At 37.9% G+C, this 14,169-nt stretch overlaps 1 protein-coding gene across 6 annotated transcripts in view; it reads left to right on the top strand.

Annotated features, from left to right (window-relative positions):
- Positions 1 to 14,169, top strand: part of ADIPOR2 (adiponectin receptor 2) — a 145,669-nt gene that overhangs the window by 74,964 nt on the left and 56,536 nt on the right. Inside the window, exon 1 of one of the 6 annotated variants that reach the window (XM_038576324.1) lies at positions 10,152 to 10,171. The exons of the other annotated variants lie outside the window; for them this stretch is intronic. The gene's annotated coding sequence lies outside the window, so the exon portion shown is untranslated. Of the gene's footprint in view, positions 1 to 10,151; positions 10,172 to 14,169 lie in introns of those variants that run through there. 6 annotated transcript variants of the gene reach the window in all.

Genomic DNA, 14,169 nt, shown 5'->3' with positions numbered 1-14,169 from the left:
GGATTTTTGCATCTATGTTCTTTAAATTATTGATAGAATTCACCAGTCAAGTCATCTGGTCATAGGCTTTTCTTTGTTCAAGATGTTTGATTACTGTTTCAATCTTCTTTTGTTATGGTTTGTTCAGATTTTTTTTCTTTTTTCTTTTAAAGATTTTATTTATTTATTCATGAGACACAGAGAGAGAGAGAGAGAGAGAGAGAGAGAGAGGCAGAGATACACAGGCAGAGGGAGAAGCAGGCCCCATGCAGGGAGCCCGACATGGGACTTGATCCCGGGTCTCCAGGATCACGCCCTGGGCTGAAGGCGCCACCAAACTGCTGCCCAGAACCACCCGGGCTGCCCAGATTTTTTTTTCTTCATGATTATGTCTTGGTAGGTTGTATGATTGTCGTTTATCCATTTCTTCCAGATTATCCAATTTGTTGGAGTGTAATTGTTTATAGTAGTATTTTATGATTTTTCATTTCTTCAGTATCATTTATAATATGATTTATTTGAATCTTTTTGCATGATTAGCCAATCCAAAGGTTTGTCAGTTTTATCTTAAAAACAAAACAGGGATTCTTGGGTGTCTCACTTGGTTAAACATTTGCCTTTGGCTCACGTCCTGATCCCAGGGTCCTGGGATTGAGCCTCACATTGGGCTCCTTGCTCACGGGGAGTTTACTTCTCTTGTTCCCTCTGCCTCCCCAGCTCTTGCTTGCTCTCTCTCTCTAAAATGAAAAAATAAAATATATTTAAAACAAAACAAAACAAAACCCCAGGCACCTGGGTGGCTCAGTTGGTTAAACACCTTCCTTGCTCAGGTCATAATCCAGGAGTCCTGTGATTGAGTCCGATGCCTGGCTCCCTGCTTGGCAGAGAGTCTGCTTCTCCTTGCCCCTCTGCCCCATATGTGTGTACAAATAAAGTTTTTTGAAAAAGATAAAAATAATCTTATTATTTACTTCTTTCTGCTAACTTTGGTTAGCAGTTTGTTCTTTTTCTAGCTCCTTGAAGTGTAAAGTTAGATTGTTTATTTGGGAGTTTTCTTTTTTCTCAAGGTAGATATTTATTGGTTTAAACTTCCTTCTTAGAACCCTTTTTACTAGAAGTTTTGATTTTTTTTTTCCATCTTTATCTTAGCATATTTTTTTATTTCTCTTTTGATTTTTGTTTTGACCTATTGGTTGTTCAGGGGCCTGGCATATAATTTCTGCATTTTTTTGAATGTTCTCATTTTCCTCCTGCTGTTGATTTCTAGTTTCATACCATTATGGTTGGAAAAGATACGAGGTATACTTTTAGTCCTTTACATTAGTTACGGTTTATTTTGAGGCCTAACATGTGATCCATCCTAGAGAATGTTTTCTATGTGCCTAAGAAGAATGTGTATTTTGCTGCTATTGGATGGAATGTTCTATACATAACTATTAGGTCTACTTGGTCTAAAGTGTTTTCCAAGCCCAGTATTTGCTTACTGTGTTGGGATGATCTATCTATTTTTGAAAGTGGGTATTGCTATTTATGTGTCCTTTTAGCTTGGTTAATATTTACTTTATATATTTAAGTTCTCTGATATTGGTTGCATGTGTATTTACAATTTTTATATCCTTTTGATGAGTTGACCCCTTTATTATTACATAATGACTGTCTTTTTTTAGTAGTTTTGTTTTTAACTTTTATAATAGAGTTGCAAGTGATGTGCACATCATCAGTACAGTATTAGTCTGTATTTGAATATATACTTTGTCAGTGAGTGTTAGAATTTCATATGTTTTCATGTTATTAATTAGTATCCTTTGATTTCAGTTTGAAGAATTCTAGCATTTCTTATAAGGAAGGTGTGTTGAGGAACTCCCTCAGCTTTTGTTTTTTTTTTTAAATTTTTTTTAAATTTTTATTTATTTATGATAGTCACAGAGAGAGAGAGAGAGAGGGAGAGGGGCAGAGACATAGGCAGAGGGAGAAGCAGGCTTCATGCACCGGGAGCCTGATGTGGGATTCGATCCCGGGTCTCCAGGATCGCGCCCTGGGCCAAAGGCAGGAGCCAAACCGCTGCGCCACCCAAGGATCCCTCCCTCAGCTTTTGTTTGAGAAAGTCTTTATCTCTAGTTTTTGAAGGACTGTTTTGCTTGGCATTCTTGGTGTAGGTAGTTTTTGTTGTTGTTGTTACTATTACTGTTTTTTCCCCCCAAAGATTTTATTTATTTATTCAAGAGACACGGAGAAAGGCAGAGACATAGGCAGAGGGAGAAGCAGGCTCCCTGTAGGGAGCCTGATGCAGGACTCCATTCCAGGACCCCAGGATCACAAACTGAGCCAAAGGCAGATAGATGCTCAACCACTGAGACACCCAGACACCCTTGTAGTTTTTTGTTTTTGTCTGCATTTTCTTTTAGCGCTTTTTTTTTTTTTTTTTACCTTTTTTTTCTTTTAGCGCTTTTAATGTAATCTCGTTTTCTTCTGGCCTGCAAAGTTTCTGCTGATAAATCTTACTGCCTTAAAGGAGATTTCCTTGTAGCCATGAGTTACGTTTCTCTTTCTGATTTCACACTTTTCACTTTGTCTTTAACTTTTGAACTTTGGTTATAATGTGTTGTTTTGTAATCAGTTGAGGACTTACCCTGTTTTGGGACCTCCAAGCCTTAAGGATCTGGATGTCTATATCCATCCATAATTTAGGAAGTTTCATTGTTTCTTTAAATAAACTTTCTGCCTTTTCTCTCCCTTTTCTCTTTTTGGGACTCCCACAATGGGTATATTGCTTCATTTGATCATAGCCCATAAATTATTCTTATAGGTGTTTTCACTTTTTAAAGTCATTTTTCTTTTTTCTTCTCATGTGATAATTTGAAATATGTGTTTGAGCTCAGAGATTCTTTGCTGTGCTTGATCAAATATGCTGTTAAAGCCTTCTTTTTTTTTTTTAAGATTTTATTTATTCATTCATGAGAGACACAGAGAGAGAGAGAGAGAGAGAGAGAGAGAGAAGCAGAGACACAGGCAGAGGGAGAAGCAGGTCCCATGCAGAGAGCCGGACTTGGGACCTAATGCCAGGTCTCCAGGATCACACCCTGGGCTGAAGGTGGCGCTAAACTGCTGAGCCACCCGGGCTGCCCGTGTTAAAGCTTTCTATTGCATTTTTTGTTTCATTAATTGTATTCTTCTGCTCCAGAATTAATGTTTGATTATTTCTTGTGATTTCTTTTTGTTGAACTTCTTGTTTTGTGTATCTTCCTGATTTTGTTGAGTTGTTTATCTGTGCTCTCGTGTAGCTCACTGAGCTTCCTTAAAAACAGTTAGTTTGTTTATGCTGAAAGGTGCCCATTTATTTTTTCCCAGGGCAGTGACCTGATGTTTTCAAGATTATATGTACCTTCTTTCAATCCAGGAGTGTTGAGCCAGCCGCCATCTGTGATTGCTTGTCTATGTTTTGCAGTGCCTTGTGTGAGCTGGTTTCATTGAGAAGGAGCATAGTGGAGTGCTAGGGACACTAGTTGGGGTTGTCATCAGGCCCCACTAGATGGGGCCTAGTTGGGGTTGTCATCAGGTAATGTGTCTTCTGAGGATTGTGGGTAGGACTCTTGCTGGAACCTGGGAGTAGTCAGTAAAATCATCCGCCCTTTGTTGAATTCTGTGCCCTGATTGTTGTGCGTCCTTTTCTTTTTCCCTGCTTTCCTGATGCTCTCAATGTTCTGAGTGGAGTGAGAATGAAGGGACCCCTGAGCAGTATCTCATAGAGCTGGGGAGGTGGGTGCACATTCTATTCTCAGTTTCCCCTGTGGGAGAAATCACAGGCGGTTCTTTCTTGGCACTGATGTGTGCTGCTGTAGGGAAAGTGTGAGATGAGTGAACTTGTAACTGTTCTTTATTTAGTGCACCTATTCAGAGTTTTTGCTCCAAAGAGCTGATAGTACTTCTCTGCTGACTCCAGGGTTTTCACAAAGGTACTCTAGTCCATGAGCAGTTGTCAAAATTGTTGTTTGTATGAGAAATGAGTGCTGAAAACTCCCTATTCCTTCATGTTGGTGTCACTCTTTGTAGATTTCTTTTAATGCAACATTTATATTTACGAGATTTTTCATGATGTGTGCATGACTTTAGCTGGTTATGTTAACTCAGATAACAAACAATAATATTGGAAATATTCAGAATGATTATTTATTTATTTATTTATTTATAAAAAAAGATTTTATTTATTTATTCATGAGAATACACAGGAGAGAGAGGAGGCAAAGACACAGGCAGAGGGAGAAGCAGGCTCCATGCAGAGAGCCGGATGTGGGACCTGATCCTGGGTCTCCAGGATCACGCCCTGGGCTGAAGGCGGCGCTAAACTGCTAAGCCACCCGGGCTGCCCTAGAATGATTTTAGATTGGACTTTATATTGAATTTTCAAGAAATTGATGTATGAATTCCTAGCTATAAAAAAGCAGCTTTAAAGTGTGGTTGAGACAAATGTCTAGCTTTTGAAAAATGTGATGGATTCAGTCAGACATTTATTTTCAGTGTTGGTTTTCATCATAACTATATAGTACCTTGTTATCAGTAAAGTTGTTGTGGTCTGATGGATGGTTTTGTGGTAATTATAAGAGATGAGTAAAAAATGTAGAACTCATTTCTTCTAAGGTCTTAAAAATCTGAGGCATATGTCCCCGTTGTTCACAATGGCCTTTAGTTCTTCACTTTCCATTGAAATCATTAGTGATTCCCTAAGTAAGCAGACTGAACTTAGCTGACAATTGTATGAATTCCTCACATCATTCTTCTGCCCCTCAATATGTGGTATAATAATTGAAAGCTGCCACTCAACTGTTTTTTTTTATTATAAAATTAAGGACAATTAAAAACATCCCATATGGGCAATTTATGCCCGGTTTTATGTAGGTAAAACTGGGAATTAATGGATTCTTTTTTTCTTGGGGACTGGGCAGCTATTACAGACATTGCTAGAATCGTATTTCATGGTGATTTATCCCTAGAAAGAACACATGAAAATAACTAATTTTAAAGGGAAAAATCACTGATAATTCACTATTCAGATGGTTTTAGCTTTTTGTATTTTTTTCAATTTGTGTAAGTTTATTCTAAAAAAATTCATACTTTTTTTTCTAAGCAATTTTAAGGTTTTAGAAAAATCAAGCAGAAAGTACAGAGTTCCCATATACCTTCTCATTCCCTCCAGTTTCTTCTAGTACTAATATCTTTCATTAGTATAGTATATTATGGTTGATATGCCAATATTGATGTTATTACTAACTAAATTTCATAGTGTACAATAGGGTTTATTCTTTGTGTGGGTTGTGACAAACATATGATTATATGTATTCACCATTACAGTATCAGACAGAATAGTTTCACTGCCCTAAAAATATTCTGTGCTTCACCTATTCATTTCTCTCATATAAGTTTGGTCTATGTAAGTTTCTTTGCATGGTTTGATAGCTTGTTTCTTTTTATTAATTCTTTGTTATGTCCATATATCACAGTTTATTCACCTATCAGTATCTTAACTTGCTTTCAACTTTTGACAGTTGTGAATAAAGCTACTATAAACATTTACGCAACTTTTTTGTGGACCTAAGTTTTCACCTCATTTAGGCACATTGCCTTTTAACTTTTATATTTAGGCACACACTTTTTTATATAGCTGTAAAACTTATTTCATCTAATTGCAATGAGCATTTTGTCTTGCTCTTTACTTTTAAGATACCATAAACAAATCATTTGTACATTTTCTAAATGTACTTAATATTCTAAAGAAAAAAATGAACATACTTTATCATTCTTATTGCTTCTTTTCTTCCCCCTAAAATAAAATGCTTTTGTACATATAGATTTCCCTCTTTTATATTGCTTTAATATAAATTTCAAGGGAAATTCCAAAGAGTAGGAGTAGGTCAAGGAGTCAAGGCCATATTTTTAAAAATTTTTATTTATTTATGATAGTCACAGAGAGAGAGAGGCGCAGAGACACAGGCAGAGGGAGAAGCAGGCTCCATGCACTGGGAGCCCGACGTGGGATTCGATCCCGGGTCTCCAGGATCGCGCCCTGGGCCAAAGGCAGGCGCTAAACCGCTGCGCCACCCAGGGATCCCAAGGCCATTTTTTTAGATAATTCTTTACTAAGGATTTCGGATCCTGTTCTGTGTACATTGGAGATTTACTACAGTTTATGTTGCTATCCAGACAAGAGTAATAACAGTTATATGTGTGATTCTAAAGTCCAACTTTTTTGTTTTTAAGGTTTTCAGTGTTTTCCTTTAACAAAATGGTGGTATTGTGTTTCTTTGTTGTTCAGAAATTAATGTTTGTCATCTGGATCTTCTGTTCTTGATTACTTGAGAACTTTATGTAGTAGTTTATTGAAAGTTTTAGATATATAGTTTTACTACATGCCTAACTTTCTCTTATTATAGTATAGTCTAAATGTGCATTTAGTATAGTTAAATAAGATTCTTTCTCAAATACTTCTTTTTATAGGTGGGGAAACAGGCTTTCCTTGACACAGCATACTCTTGGATATAGCTTTGAGTAATATTTGAACACTTGAGACTTGCATTAACTTCTTTTTTTGCAAGTTAAATATCAATAGAATTACTAGATCAATTTTTTTCCTCTTTTTATAAGTTATTAAATTGGACTTTTTAAAGGTACATTTCAAATATAGGAATTTGAAGTTGGGAAAATATATTTCCAGTTAAGCCATGTGCCTTATTTTTGGTACAAAAATTTGATCAGAGCTTCTGTGCATATTTTTGGCCTATTTTCACTTCTACTTAGGGCATCATGGCTGAGTGGAGAAAGTCTGAAGGATGTGAGTTTGAATTCTTTTCTTCCACTTGCCATATGTGAGACTTGGGAGTTACCTGCTCAACCTGTTTGAGCCTCAGGTTCCTTAGCTGTAGAAGGGAAGCATTATCCCCACCCATTCCATATTCTTACTTAGAATTTAAGATATGGTCAGTGTCTTTAATTAGATTTGTCAAATGTCAGATTCACTTTTTTTGATAATTTTGTTTTCTATTCAGAAGTGGAAATAAATGTTAGAATATTATCAATACTTGATTATTTATTTATTTGACAGAGAGTGTGAGCCAGCACAAGCAGGTGGAGCTGCAGAAGAAGAGGGAGAAGCAGACTCCTTACTGAGCAGGGAGCCTGACTTTGCCTTGATCCCAGCACCGTGGGATTATGACCTGACTGGAAGGCAGCTGCTTAATTGAGCCACTCTGGTCCCCCTCAATACTTGATTTCAATACTTGATTCCCTTATGGTCACACTTTAATAAGTTTTATTATTTTGTTTTATTTATAAATTGGATTTAATTTTTCATGTTGAACCAGAAAAAGCTCTAATTCTGTCATTTCTTGTTTTAGAGAAAACCAAAACAACTTTTTTTCCCCTCCTCCCCAAGGAGTTTGTATTTTTATTCCCTTAATTTTTCCCTTAAAGAGTGTTTGGTGAAATTCTAGGGCCTAAAAGAATAAAATACTGAATAAGTAATTAAGTGAGTTCTGCAGCCTGCAATAATTATCTTATCTCAAATTGGTAGTTAGGCTGGTCTCTCCTGTCTTCCCAGGTGATGACCTTTTGTGGGTGGATGAACTCTGTCCCTCAAAACTATCTGGTAGCTTCATAAGCATTTTTATTAACGGAGTGGTTACAGTTACGAGACAGATTTTCTTCTCTGTTGAATGGTGAAGCCATTTTCATGGATGATTTTCTCTGTTTTGATCTGAGACTAAATTTTTATATTCATATTCCTTTGAAGAACATAGGAATGTTCCTAAAAATGCAAATTAGGGATCCCTGGGTGGCGCAGCAGCTTAGAGCCTGCCTTTGGCCTAGGGCGCGATCCTGGAGACCCGGGATCGAATCCCATGTCGGGCTCCCGGTGCATGGAGCCTGTTTCTCCCTCTGCCTATGTCTCTGCCTCTCTCTCTCTCTCACTGTGTGCCTATCATAAATAAATAAAATAAAAATTAAAAAAATGCAAATTAATAGTTGTATTAATTAAAACAAAAAGTCCATTTCTGTTAAGTATATTTGGGAGCAGAGCACTTTTTTTTTTTTTAAGATTTTATTTATTCATGAGAGAGAGAGAGAGAGAGAGAGAGGAGCAGAGACACAGGCAGAGGTAGAAGCAGGCTCCATGCAGGGAGCCCGATGCGAGACTTGATCCTGGGTCTCCAGGATCAGGCCCTGGGCTGAAGGCGGCGCTAAACCGCTGAGCCACCCGGGCTGCCCAGATCACTTGTTTTTAAAGAATAAGTTTTTGAGTGACGTACTCTTTAGTGCAAGATTTCTTTTTATTTTTATTTCTTTTTTATTTTTTTAATTTTTTAAAAAATATTTTATTTATTTATTCATGAGAGACACAGGGAGAGGCAGAGACACAGGCAGAGGGAGAAGCAGGCTCCTTGCAGGGAGCCTGACGCGGGACCTGATCCCAGACCCTGGGACCACGACCCAAGCCGAAGGCAGATGCTCAACCACTGAGCCACCCAGGTGTCCCAAGATTTCTTTTTAAATTTTCTACTGCAGGGCAGCCTGGGTGCTCAGCGGTTGAGCGCCACCTTCAGGCCAGGGCCTGATCCTGGAGACTCGGGATTGAGTCCCACGTCGGGCTCCCTGCATGGAGCCTGCTTCTCCCTCTGCCTGTGTCTCTGCCTCTCTCTCTGTGTCTCTCATGAATTAATAAATAAAATCTTAAATGAAAAAAAACTATTCTTAAATATAAATTTTCTACTGCAATAAAAAAATTTTTTTTCTTGAGAACTTAGCAGAGAGGCTTTTTTTTGGAGGGGGCAGTAATAGAACTGAAAGGAAAATCTTTTGTTAGAGAATAATAAAACGTGAATTCCTTTAGAAGGAATTTGAAAATTTACTGTGTGCCAGGAAGTGTACTTAGCTGTGGATTTAAAAGATGATTAAAGTACTACTCTCTGGTCTACTTTTGCTTGTATTCTAGTGGGAACAATAGGTAAGTAAGGAAACAGTGAGTTGGACCATTTACAATTATAAAACACAGAGGTAATCACCCTATTTTGAGATGCTTCCTGGAGGAGATGGGAATACCTAACTGGAGTTCTGAAAAAGGAGAGACTTAAAAATGAGAGTAGAGGTGGTTGTATATCCAGTGCAACATGGAGGACACCTAGAGAGAAGAGGAAGCTGAGTGCATTGGGTACTCTAGAATTTAGTATGCCTGAAGTGGCTTTCTGGTAAGAAGATTGGATGTCTTTTGTGCTGCACTGAAGCGTTTTTATTTATTCTACAAGCTGTGAGCAGTCGTTTAAAGATTTTAAGTGGGGGTGACACATTACCTTATTTTAATTTGAATAAATTAAATGGCTTAAAAATTACAAATATAAAAATGTAGATTTGTCTCGACGTGGTGAAAGATGAAAATTTGAAGAGCCCAAATCACACTCCACTATCTAATTTCATTTTTTATTGGCCATTGGGCTTTTAGCTCAGGGTTTAACAATTTTTTTTGGTCTCAGGGCTCCTTTATACTCTTCAAAAAGAAAGGAATTTTTAGGCATGTTTCAGGTCTGACTCAGTTGGCAAACTTAATTCTTACCTCCAGGTTGAAATTTTTCTTTTGAAGAAATAACTTTATGTTTAACTTTTGAAAAAGACGGTAATTTAAGCCATTCTTTTCTGATATCCCAACAGCCATTTTCTCAGTGGTGAGGATTTTTCTAAATGCATTTTCTGTTTTCCATTTACCTAAGCTTGAAAAGGGGCAAAAATTATTTTTTCTTTAAAGATTTATTTATTTATTCATGAGAGAGAGAGAAAGAGAGACGCAGAGACAGAGACATAGGCAGAGGGAGAAGCAGGCACAGGGAGCCTGATGCGGGACTCGATCCTGGATTTCAGGATCGTTCCCTGAGCCGAAGTCAGATGTTCAACTTCTGAGCCACCCAGGCATCCCCCGAAAAAAAATTTTTTTTTAAGAGTTAAAAAATAAAAGTTGTTGTTGTTGAATGCAAAGAAAGAAGGCACCTGGAAACAGAATTGTGACCTCGAGTGGTTTTATAAATTTTGTTATGTGTCACTTGTTCCATTTTTTTTTTTTTAAAGATTTTATTTATTCATTCTTTAGAGAGACACGGGGGGGTGGGGTGGGGGCAGAGACACAGGCAGAGGGAGAAGCAGGCTCCATGCAGGGAGCCTGATGTGGGACTCGATCCCGGGTCTCCAGGATCAGACCCTGGGCCAAAGGCGGCACTAAACCGCTGAGCCACCCAGGCTGCCCTCACTTGTTCCATTTTTTTTTTTTTTTAATTTTTTTTTATTTATTTATGATAGTCACACACAGAGAGAGAGAGAGGGGCAGAGACACAGGCAGAGGGAGAAGCAGGCTCCATGCACCGGGAGCCCGACGTGGGATTCGATCCCCGATCTCCAGGATCGCGCCCTGGGCCAAAGGCAGGCGCCAAACCGCTGCGCCACCCAGGGATCCCCTCACTTGTTCCATTTTAAAAATCTTTATTAAACCAGAATCTAATGGTCTTGTATTTTTCTGTATCTTATTTCTGGTGCTTACTAATTGCTGTCAAATAGTGGGACATGTCATTTGATCTGTCAATTTATATGATTTTAAAAAATTTCTTCATGGTATGAGAAGAAATATAATTTATGGAAGAATGATATTTTAGGTTTAGTAAAGACAGCTTTTCAGGATAGAATAAACCCAATTTGTGATGCCTTTTTGTTCTGCTATTTGCATAGTTTTGTAGACTTTAGAGATAGATGAATATACTTGCAGTCTAGGTGTTGGGTTGCTATGTTAATCATTGTTCTGGAGATTTTCTAATCTGCAAAATGGGAGTGATAAAGTAAATTTACTGTTTTAGGGTGGAGTTGGTGAAATGTAGCCCTCAGGCTTTCGCCTGTTTTTTTTTTTTTTTAATGGCTCATGAGCTAAGAGTGGTTTTTACATTTTTAAATAGTTTTAAAAAGTTGTTTTACGACATATGAATGTAAATTATATGACCCGTAAATTTCAGTGTCCATAAATAAAACTTCATCGGTATACAGCCACACCCATTCGCTTATGTACTAAGGCCAGTTTTTCACTACAGTAACAGAATTAAGTAGCTGTGGTAGATGCCTTTTATGGTCTACAAAGTCTAAAATGTTTACTGTCTGGACTTTTACAGAAAAAGTTTGTTGATCTTGCCTGAGTGTCTTGAATGCTGACTAGTTATTAGCTAAGTCATATATGCTCTTTAAACGGTTTCCCCAAATTACTTATTAAATGGTTAAAAATTAAATGGTAAAGGAGTATATAAAAGGCCATGATGATGTCTGCGACTAGAGATAAACATTTAGATGTAATTAATTTTCATTTATTTCTGAAGAAAAGTGCTACTTTTGAAAGGCAAATGTATTTGTTTGCTAGGACTTCCATAGAATATCACAGACTGGGTGGTTTAAACAATAGACATTTTCCCCCCATAATTGTGGAGGCTAGAGGCCTAACATCAAGGTGCTGGCAGTTTTGGTTTCTCCTGAGGTCTCTTCTTGGCTTGCGGGCAGTTGCCTTCTTGCTGTGTCCTCAAATGGCCTTTTTTCTATGCATGTACATCTCTGGTGTCCTCTTTTTTTTTTTTTAATTTTTATTTATTTATGATAGTCACAGAGGGGGGAGGGCAGAGACACAGGCAGAGGGAGAAGCAGGCTCCATGCACCGGGAGCCCGACGTGGGATTCGATCCTGGGTCTCCAGGATCGCGCCCTGGGCCAAAGGCAGGCGCTAAACCGCTGCGCCACCCAGGGATCCCTCTGGTGTCCTCTTTTTATAAGAATACCAGTTCTAGTGCATAAGAGCCCACTGTTAAAAATTTAATAGCCCTATCATCATATATAATCACATTCTAAAGTACTTGGGGCTAGGGTTATATGATGAATTTGGGAGGACAGAATTCAGTCCATAACATCAAAGGAGTTCTTTTTTTTTTTTAAAGATTTTATTTATTTATTTGAGAGAGCATACAGCATGATGGGGCAAGGGCAGATGGAGAGAGAGGGAAGCATACTTCTGCTTTAAAGATTCATCATGCAGGGAGCCTGATGTGCGGCTCAATCCCAGGTCCCTGAGATCATGGCCTGAACTGAAGACAGACAGTTAACCAACTGAGCCACTCGGCCACCCCAATACCAAGGAATTTCTAATTGAAAGCTTCATTTAATCATTAGGTAAATTTTGAGGCTGTACTATGTGACAGCCTATGTACTGTGGTAAACAGGACAGACAAAATTTGACATCTTAGGAACTGATGGTTTAGTGAGGGAAGATAGATAATAGAAACAAGTAATATGATTTCACAGAGTGGGAAGTGCTATGAAGGAAATTAAACAGCTATCAGTAACTGGTATGGAGGTTGGGGTAATGCTTTGTTAGGTAAGGATAGTCTTGTGAATGTATTTGGAAAAGGTGACGTTAGGGCCCAGATCTTTTTCCAGGTCTTCAAGATGATCAGGATTTGTATAGATAAGGATCAGAAGAATAACTGAACAGGTTAGGGAACTTTATGAGTTAAGTTGGAAAGATTGTTGGCCCAATCATGAAAGGCCTGTGGAGATTATGGAAAAGATGTTGGTTTTCTTTTGCATGAGGAATAAAATGTACTACTGGAGGAATTTTAGTGGAGTAATTGGTATGATTTTTCTGTTTGAAAGAACACTTTGGCCACTGTACAGACTGCAGGTTTGAGAATAGAGACAGGGAGACCCATTATTAGGGGATTATCAAAAGTATTCTTGGTCAGAGATATTTATAACCTGGCCTAAGAAGTGATAGAGAAAAGGGAAAGAAATGGAAAGAATTTGAGAGGTATATCTCTAATATCTAATAGCATTTGCTAATGGATTGGATATAGGGATTTGGGAGGGGATCCCTGGGTGGTGCAGTGGTTTAGTGCCTGCCTTTGGCCCAGGGTGTGATCCTGGAGTCCTGGGATCGAGTCTCACATCAGGCTCCCTGCATGGAACCTGCTTCTCCCTCTGCCTGTGTCTCTGCCTCTCTCTGTGTGTGTCTCTCATGAATAAATAAATAAAATCTTTGGAAAAAAAAAAAAGGGATATAGGGATTTGGGATAAGGGAGGAATATCTTTAGCAATAATCTTGTATAATACTGTCCACTAAGGCAAATAACTCTGTATTAGTAGCAAATTGATTGCTATGTCAGCAAGTTGGAGAATATAACTTGGAAAGATAAAGCTTTAAATTGTTAAGTAGCAGAACTTAAGGCAAATAAACAGTGGTTTGGTTTAATTCAGTGTCCAACTGACAGGCTTATAACTATTAGAAAACAAGTAGGGAATTCACAGGTTGCTGGAAAGTGTGCCTTTGGGACAAATAACCTGCCTGGAACTAAAAAGCCTTAAAGACTCTTATGATAAATGTCGAGTTTGATGGGATGACTATGAATGCTGTGTCTTCTATGCTATAGTGATTTTCTTTAGAGCTAGAGCTCTTTATTCTAAGGTAAATGTTTTTAAAGTGTAGCAGCCCTTAGGTGAAAGGTATGATATATAACATAATGATAGGTAAAGATGACTTTATTTTTGGGAATTTAAACATTCTCTGCCAAGAATTTGAACTCAGTGGGGGGGTCAGAGTTGTGAGATCTGGATCTGGTTTTTGCTACATATTTCTGTGGCTAGCTCTCCACCTCTGAGGCTCAGGTCCTACATTTAAGACAGACATCTAATAGAAGAAAGTGTTCAGAGACACAGTAGTTCAGGGTTGAATGGAATGTACAAAAACTAAGGTTAATATAATAGCAACCTTCTTTATTTCAAGATCACTAAGTTTTGTTTTCCTTTTGAGGAGTTGGGAATTAAAGAGTTTAATAGTGTTATTACTTTCTTATTTTGGGAGGCTATAGCAATTCTAAAGACATTTGTCAAGTACAGCTCTTTGAGAATTATTTTTTTAAAAATTGCTTGTGGAAAGACGGTCCACAATTTGTCAAGTGGTATTGGCAAGCAGTAGCTCATATTCTATGAGGCATGTAACTCAGATATCTATATACTGTTACTGATATGAGTTATGTTGAATTGTTAAAATTAAAGATCATTTTTGGTGATTTCTATCTGTGTAAAGGTCTGGCTTGAGAGATAAATAGGCTATACTATCTACAATAATTATGTATATATAATA

This window comes from Canis lupus, chromosome 27, assembly GCF_011100685.1.
Source record: "Canis lupus familiaris isolate Mischka breed German Shepherd chromosome 27, alternate assembly UU_Cfam_GSD_1.0, whole genome shotgun sequence".
NCBI classification, from domain to species: domain Eukaryota; kingdom Metazoa; phylum Chordata; class Mammalia; order Carnivora; family Canidae; genus Canis; species Canis lupus.
The sequence above is the reverse complement of the archived record's forward strand: the minus strand, read 5'-3'. Positions and strand labels throughout refer to the sequence as shown.